Here is a 9,356-nt window from a genome sequence, read left to right as displayed (position 1 = left end):
CTGAAGTGAGTTACAATACCATCCATAGCCGTGTGATGTAGGGGTGCTGAGTAATCCAAATACAAAATAAACATTTATTGCTGCTGTATGAGCAGCCATTATACCGTCAACATTACGACAATCACATTCTCAATGTTATCGACCACTCCATCTATAACTTACAAATAGTGGCCAGACATTAACCTTATTGTGTGTGTGTGGGTGTGTGTGTGTGTTGACCAATCTCTATCTCTGTTATCTCCACACCCTTCTAGTAATTACTATAGTAAAGTTTAAGCCATTCATATCAGCATCTCATCAATAAATTACAATACTTTCAAGATGAAGAAACATCAGTCAATGCACCGACATGTTTAATTGTATTTTGTATAATATAATACATCATATCATAGAACGTGATCCTATTTCTTGCATCATGAGCTATATCTTTGATATGTAGGGAACAGCAGAATCCACTATTAGGATCTCTTATAGAACATTACAGTGTTTATGGTTTTCTCTCCTCAAGCACCAGTGATTAGAGGTCGACCTATTAATCGGAATGGCGGATTAATTGGGGTCGATTTCAAGTTATCATAACAATCGGTAATCGGCATTTTTGGATACCGATTACATTACACTCCACGAGGAGCCTGTGTGGCAGGCTACCTGTTACGTGAGTGCAGCAAGAAGCCAAGGTAAGTTGCTAGCTTGCATTAAACTTATCTTATAAAAATCAATCAATCTTAACATAATCACTAGTTAACTACACATGGTTGATGATATTACTAGTTTATCTAGCTTGTCCTGCATTGCATATAATCAATGTGGTGCCTGTTAATTTCTCATCAAATCACAGCCTACTTTGCCAAACGGGTAATGATTTAACAAGCGCATTCGCGAAAAAAGCACTGTCGTTGCACCAATGTGTACCTAACCATAAACATCAATGCCTTTCTTTAAAATCAATACACAAGTATATATTTTTAAACATGCATATTTAGTTAATATTACCTGCTAACATGAATTTATTTTAACTAGGGAAATTGTGCCACTTCTCTTGCGTTCCGTGCAAGCAGTCGGGGTATATGCAGCAGTTTGGGCCACCTGGCTCGTTGCGAACTGTGTGACAACCATTTATTCCTAACAAAGACTGTAATTAATTTGCCAGAATTGTACATAATTATGACATAACATTGAAGGTTGTGCAATGTAACAGCAATATTTAGACTTAGGGATGCCACCTGTTAGATAAAATACGGTTCCGTATTTCACTGAAAGAATAAACGTTTTGCTTTCGAAATGATAGTTTCCGGATTTTACCATATTAATGACCTAAGGCTCGTATTTCTGTGTGTTATTATGTTATAATTAAGTCTATGATTTGATATTTGATAGAGCAGTCTGACTGAGCGGTGGTAGGCAGCAGCAGGCATTCATTCAAACAGCACTTCGCTGTGCTTCAAGCATTGAGCTGTTTATAACTTCAAACCTATCAACTCCCGAGATTAGGCTGGTGTAACCGATGTGAAATGGCTAGCTAGTTAGCGGGGTGCGCGCTAATAGTGTTTCAATCGGTGACGTCACTCGCTCCGAGACCTTGAAGTAGTTGTTCCACTTGCTCAGCAAGGGCCGCGGCTTTTGTGGAGCGATGGATAACGATGCTTCGAGGGTGGCTGTTGTCGATATGTTCCTGGTTCTAGCCCAGGTAGGGGCGAGGAGAGGGACGGAAGCTATACTGTCACACTGGCAATACTAAAGTGCCTATAACAACATCCAATAGTCAAAGGTATATGAAATACAAATGGTATAGAGAGAAATAGTCCTATAATCCCTATAATATCTACAACCTCAAACTTCTTACCTGGGGATATTAAAGACTCATGTTAAAAGGAACCACCAGCATTCATATATTCTCATGTTCTGAGCAAGGAACTTAAACGTTAGCTTTTTTACATGGCACATATTGCACTTTTACTTTCCTCTCCAACACTTTGTTTTTGCATTATTTAAACCAAATTCAAAATGTTTCATTATTTATTTGAGACTAAAGTGATTTTATTGATGTATTACATTAAGCTAAAACAAAAGTGTTCATTCAGTATTGTTGTAATTGTCATTATTACAAATAAATAAATAAATTGGCCGATTATTCGGTATCAGGTTTTTTTGGGTCCTCCAATAATCAGTATCGGTATTGGCATTGAAAAATCATAATCGGTCGACCTCTACCAGTGATGTGCATATACATGTATACCTCTCATAGGTGTTACTGGAACACATGCAAAAATGCACATTCTCTGGTATGGATATGGGGGGGGGGGGGGGGGGGACAGTAACCAGGACCAGGACAGTAACGTTTCTATTTGGCAATGTACAGTATTTCACCCAGCACTGTATGCACAAACAGAACCAGGCCATTGTTCTTGTCTTGAAGGGGCCAAACACACAGACACACCCAAGAGACACATCCTGTTTGCTTGGTTTTTTCAGCAGCAATGGAATGATCATGTTTGCTTTTCTCCTTTCTTTCTCTCCTTAGATGTGTAACAATCCCTACTGCACCAACAACAAACCCCAGAACGAGACTGAACATGCCGGTTACACAAACATCATGTGTATAGTGTAAATGAACTGTTCTGAACACAGGGCAGAGAACCACCTATCTATCATCACCTAACAGAGACTGCAGCTGAGGCAGGATGAGACTTGTGTCACTCTGACTAACTCCCTCCAACAGACTGGGGTTGGCATCATCAGATAGTTAACAGAAATATGACAATGGGTTACAATTATCATGTCCATGCCTCATTTTTGTATGTGTTGTTAATGTCTAATTCTATAGTATGGAAAGTTGGAAAGTGTGAGTGTAGAGGGATTCTGTTGCATTGTCAGAGTTTATGAATCTCTTGCAGACTCTCTCAGTGGTGACTAAACAGTACAGTTGGTGTGACACAGGGTTGGGCCTTCATGTCTGCTCCCTCCCTCACCCACCTCTCTCGTTGTCATCAAGGGGGGTGTGTTTATTTGAATACCCTGTGTTAACCTCTAACCCTCTCTCAATCTCCTCTTACCTCTTGTAGTCCAGTGCATAGGTGAAATAATCATCAAACTTGGTACACTAATACTAGATAACTTAAGGAACATTCTAAAGTCTAGGAAGCCTGCCAGTCAACCGGGGTGACTACTTTAATACAAAGGCTGACATTTGAATTTCCTGTTAGAAGAAAATAGTTTAAAATCATTCCAAACAATATTAAATTACTTTGTGATGATATCTACCCACTAAATAAACCCCACAGATAACAATTAGGGGGAGGGGTTAGGTTTAGTAGTTTAGTATGATTTTGAATGGAAATACATTTTAGGTCCCCCACAAGGATAGTAAAACATATGCTGTGTGTGTGTGTGTGCGCACGTGTGTGTGTGAGAGAGTGAGAGAGCATTCTACACAGCAGTAAAGTTGGAATTGACAGCACTGTGTGAGCCTGAGGCAAATCTACAGTGCTTTCCAGCCGATCATTAATCACCAACCTAGCTGGTGAGTGTTTCCAGTTTCTAACACACACACAAGTCAACTCATGCCCCTATGGGGCGGCTCCCTGCCACACCTGAAATTGTTGCCACAGTGACAAACAAGCAGGTTTGAATGAGACAGCTGGTTTTGCTATGTGAAGGCAGGTCAGGTTTCTATTGGCAGACACCCATGTGACTGGCTACATTGACAGGACCAAGTTTTGTGGGAAAAGTTTGGTAATGCAGCATATTAGGGATATTGCACAATATGAACAGTTTTGCTGAAACATTTGCTCTTTGAATAATTGTATTTTTGTGGAACAGGCTATTTTGTCATAAAAACTATGCCCAGAGTCACTTTGAGTAAGAAAATTACCTTGAAAATGCATGTGCTACATTACAGGTACATTTTTAAATCTATGTCTTTGATCTTTGTGTGAGTAGGATCCACATAATAATTCCCATCCCACGGTTGACAGTAGTGTTGTTGGTTAGGTCTGCCAGTGGAGGTCAGCCGTGTATCAGTTAACACGATACTGCAAGATACAACATTGTCTGTAGACCTTCAGTAAGTGGCTATGTCCTAGGAGCTTGGAGAGAGCTGGAGTTGTGGCAGACTGGTACTAAATGGAGCCTAGTGGTGTTTATTTCGTTTGAATCCCAAACAAAGAAATAAGTGTAATTTGCATTCTCTATCTACATTTAAAGTAAATCAAATCAAATGTTATTTGTTACACACGCCGAATACAACAGGAAATGCTTACTTACAAAACCTTAACCAACAATGCAGGTTTAAGAAAAAATGAGTGTTAAGTAAAAAAAATATTTAAAGAGCAGCAGTAAAATAACAATATACAGGGGGTACCTGTACAGAGTCAATGTGCGGGGGCACCGGTTGGTTGAGGTAATTGAGGTAATGTGTACATGTAGGTAGAGTTAAAGTGACTATGTGTAGCAGTGTGATGTTGTTCCCCTAGATTATGCACAAAATTGCACACAAGGACCAATTCAAATAGGCCAGGTCAAGAGGGGATGTTAATCATTTGCTAATAATAATAATATTTCAGTGTTTAAAAAAATAATGTAATTACAGCTGCATTGATAATGTTATTTTTTTGGTGTACAACACTTTTTTCATATCAAAATTGTACATACACGTGATAGTAAAAGTGTTGTATATTTTGGTTTGGCCCATCGCGGGTTATCTGTATTTCCATACCCCCTCATTGTTCTCTTTTGCCTGACCTTCGGCTAGCAAGTTGCGGGAGAGCTGTGACTGCGCCAAGGGCTAAAGTATTGTGTGTTGTCTCTTCGTGTGCATGGCAAATAAAAATAATCCAACCAGCAGACCTACAGTTGTGGCAGTGTCCTAATTAAAAGTACACAACGCAGAACGAACCACGCTACAAACTGGTGCCACGACTTTCGGACTGGTCAGCTCAAGCCGACCACCGGAGCTGTGCATGGGGAGGAGGTGCGCGATTTGCGCATGCACACGTGTTGATGGTTTGCTATAAGTGAATATATATTGTAAATAGTGAAGATGAATGTAGCATATTCACTAGATACTGGTATTTGTGTTTATTTGCATGTTTTGAAGGAATTTGTTCATTGCATTTTTTTTGTATTTGAATGCAGTAAATGACATTGTATTTTAGTGCTCTATTGAGCGGAGGAAGATTCTCAAGTCCATAAAATGAGTTATGCTGGGGATTTTAGTGTGACTAGAGGGATTGGTGTCCTTGCATTTACACCATTTGTACAGTCAGCTCCTGGGAGTAGAGTGTTTGCTAGTCCTGAGTTTACAAGCACTGGGAGGGGTAGGCTGTTTACTCCACCTGACCAGGGTATCCCATTCCTGTCTTTTGATGTACCATCATCCCCAGTCCTCAGTAATAATGAGACACCTCAGAGTCAGTTTAGTGACCTTATTAAGCAGATTGGTTCAGAGATAGGAGAATCTATCAAAGCGGGTTTACTGCAGCCAGGTGCTTCAAGTCTTTCTCCTGCCCATTCCCCTCACCTACCCCAGCAGTTTCCCATGCCTGAGCAATGTGGGTCAACTTTTATTGATGCGTCCAAGCTGAATCTGGTTGTGAAGTCAGATGTTAGTGCTCCACCTTTCTTTAGGGGTGATGGCTCAGATAAGTACTCTGTCCTGGAGTGGGATGAGCTGATGGGAGTCTACCTAGAGAAGAGGGGTTGCACTGGGTCTGAGAATGTTGGGGAGGGCACGGGATCTGACCAAAGTCTGGATGTGTAACAACCCTGTTGTCACAAGGCAGTGTTCAGTGTTCTCAAGCAACACTTTGGGGATACTATCTGCTCAGGTATGCCATTAGCTGATTTCTACTCAATCAAACCATACGCTAATGAGGGTCCACTAGATTTCTGGATTAGGCTTAACAAAGCTGCAGAGGCAGCTGAACAGTACCTTGTAAGCGAGGGTAGAACCTTGCCCAATCAGTGCTCAGAGTTGGCAGTCATGTTTGTATGCAACTGACCTGATATAGAGTTGGCCCAAGTGTTCAAATGCAACCCCCTTCATGACTGGACAGCCAGTGAGGTGCAGGATTCTTTGGATGAACTGTTAAGGGAGCGTAAAGCATGTAGAACACAACTTTCACAGCAGGTGGCTGCTGTCTTTGACTCCACCCAGGAGGAAGTGGATCCTGTGAGCAGACCCAATGTGTCATCTTTTTCTCTATGTGGCCGTGAACCAGAACAGGCCCCATCTGTATCTGATGGTGGGACATTAGAGAAAGTTTTGACTTTGTTAGAGAAGGCTCTTATCAGCAATACTCAGTCTGTGAACAGAGGGCCCCGTAAACAGTTCCCCAAACGTAAGCGTGAGTGCGCTGTCTGTGGAAGCACTAATCACTGGACTAAAGCTCACTGTCAGATGCACCAGCTGTGTTCCAAGTGCTTCTCTCCAGGCCACATGAGCTTTGACTGTAGTGAGACTGGGCAGTGACAGAGCCCTGGATGTGGACAGACTGGCAAGTCTCAGGAAAACTAGAAAGCCTCCATTCTGAGGAGGGCAATGTGAGGCAGTCTAATTTCTCCTCCACTGATGATGATACCCAATCTGTTTATTCTTATTTTTGTGAGTCAGTACCCAAGAACAACACAGTAATTTTTCAGAACACAATGAGAAATACTCAGAATGACAGTTTGTTTTACACCACAGTGCTAGTACAGGATAAAGTTGAGCTGAAGGGGATGTTCGATAGTGGGTCCATGGCTACTACTCTGCACGCAGATATTGTACTTCGATTGAGAGAGGCAGGAATGGTAGAGGGGAACTTTCTAGCTCCTTCAGACATCATCCTTGTGGGTTGTGGTGGGACGCAAACTAGCCCAGTGGGTATGTGTGACTTAAAAATACAGCTTTATGGCTTCAGTTATGTAGTCCCAGTGCTTATTGTAGATGGGCAGGTTGATGAACTCATTGTGGGCACTAGCATGTTGAAGTCTCTGATTAGGCAGTTCAAATCAAATGACAGCTACTCACAGGTGGTGGATATGCCAGGTCCTTCTGGCCAGTGTGATATCAGCTACTGGCGGGTGGTGGGTACGCCAGGTCCTTCTGGCCGGTGTGATGACAGCTACTGGCAGGTGGTGGGTACGCCAGGTCCTTCTGGCCAGTGTGATGACAGCTACTGGCGGGTGGTGGGTACACCAGGTCCTTCTGGCCAGTGTGATGACAGCTACTGGCGGGTGGTGGGTACGCCAGGTCCTTCTGGCCAGTGTGGTTTTAGCCACAGACCCTGCTAAGGTTCAAACCATTTTAAATGTGACTGAGAGTGAGATGATGGAAGCTGATGGTGTCACTCCATCTCCTAGACAAATCTGTTCTTTCCTTGGTATGGTAGTATACTATCAACACTACATTGAGAATTGTTCCATGGTTGCTAGGCCATTGTTTCAGCTGACTACAGGTCAGAAGAAGCCTAGGAGAGGCAAGGGCAGAAAGAGGCTTCGTCCCTCTCGCAGGCTCACTGCTGCGGACTGGACTGCCAAGGGCAGAAAGAGTCTTGGTCCCTCTCGCAGGCTCACTGCTGCAGATTGGACTGCCAAATGTCAACTCGCTTTTGAAGCTTTGAAAGCAGCACTAGTTGACCAGGCACTGCTGGCTCATCCAGATTTTTCTCAGCCATTTTTACTTTCTGTTGATGCATCTACTAGTGGTTTGGGAGCTGTACTATCCCAAGTGCAAGATTGGAAGGCCATAGCCAGGCCAATAGCCTTTGCTGGTAAATCTCTTAATCATGCACAATCCAAGTATCCTGCTCACCGGCTGGAATTTCTAGCCATGAAATGGGCCATTCATGATAAATTCAGCAATTGGCTGCGAGGGCATAAGTTTACTGTGTGGACCGACAACAATCCACTCAAATATATTCTTACAAAGCCGAGACTTGATGCATGCGAGCAGAGATGTGTTGCAAAGCTGGCACCCTTTGATTTTGATATCCTGTACAAATTAGGGCCCAAGAATGTCGCTGCTGATGCTTTGAGCAGAGAGCCATTTGTCCGCTCCAAAGTTCTGCACCGACTGACTAGAAATCCATATGATGTCCTGCTGGAGGAAGCCAAAGGTCTTTGAGTGGATGATGTACAAGACATGTTCCCGCCTCTCCTGTGAGCAGCCCAAGGCTGGCTGTAGAACGTCTATGGGTTGGTTTCCTGTGAAGAAGTGTCTGCTGTCCTCCATGCCCACCGCCGATGGGATGATGGTGCCACAGTGAGGGCCATTTCACATGTGCAGCATCTTGAGAAGTTGATGTCCATGGGTCAGAGCCCTTTACCTGTCCTTACACACAAGGTGCTGTATGATAACCAGTCACTGGATCCCATCATCAGCAGAGTCATGTTCTTTGTAGATAGAGGGTGGCGCCCATCTAGGAGAGAGCGAATCCTTGAAGCTAAAGAAACAGTTTATACTCTAAGACAGTGGGGAAAACTCACCACGCGGTTAGGGATTCTGTATCGTGTCTCAAAACACCCAGTGAGTAAGAAGAACATATTCCAGTATGTCATACCTGTGTCTTTGAGAGGCCTTGTGCTGAAGGGAGTTCATGATGATGCTCGTCATCAGGGTCAGCAGTGCACATTGTGGCTTACGAGACAGCGGTTTTACTGGGAATCTATGGAAAAAGATGTCAAGGAATACGTGGCCCACTGTAAGAGATGTGTGTTGAGTAAAGCACCTGAGCCTGAAGCAAGAGCTCCACTTGTCTCCATTGTGACAACAGCACCTTTAGAACTTGTGTGTATTGATTTCCGGACTGCAGAAGATTAAAACAACAAGTCTTGATGTGTTAGTAGTGACTGATCACTTTACTAAGCTAAGACTGTTGCTTGTGTTCTCTGGAATAATTTCTTCTGCATTTATGGGTTCGCTGATTGTATCCATTCTGACAGGGGTGCTAACTTTGAGAGTTCCCTTATTGCAGAATTACTTCAGTTATCTGGTGTTGAAAAGTTCCACACCACACCTTATCATCCCATGGGTAATGGTCAAGCAGAACGTCTGAATCGCACACTGAGTCGGATGATTAGAGCTCTGCTAGCTAGGTCCAAGGCTAAATGGCCTCAGATGTTGAACACATTGACTTTCTCCTATAACTGCACTGTTCACGAGACTACTGGGTTTCCGCCCTTCTTCTCGATTTTGGACGGACCCCTAGGTTGCCGGTAGATGTTATGTTTGAAAGTGTGCTGTTGGATGGGGACACAGTAGATGTGGATAAGTATGTCCAGTCTCTGGATGGGGATCTGAGAGAGGCACTGGCCCAGCAGCATGCCAGTAAGCAACAAAAGAGACAAGACCGTCTACAACAGACGGTCTAAGGGTC

The sequence above is a fragment of the Oncorhynchus mykiss genome, chromosome 8, assembly GCF_057628025.1.
Source record: "Oncorhynchus mykiss isolate SJ-2025 chromosome 8, ASM5762802v1, whole genome shotgun sequence".
Taxonomy (NCBI): Eukaryota; Metazoa; Chordata; class Actinopteri; order Salmoniformes; family Salmonidae; genus Oncorhynchus; species Oncorhynchus mykiss.
The sequence above is the reverse complement of the archived record's forward strand: the minus strand, read 5'-3'. Positions refer to the sequence as shown.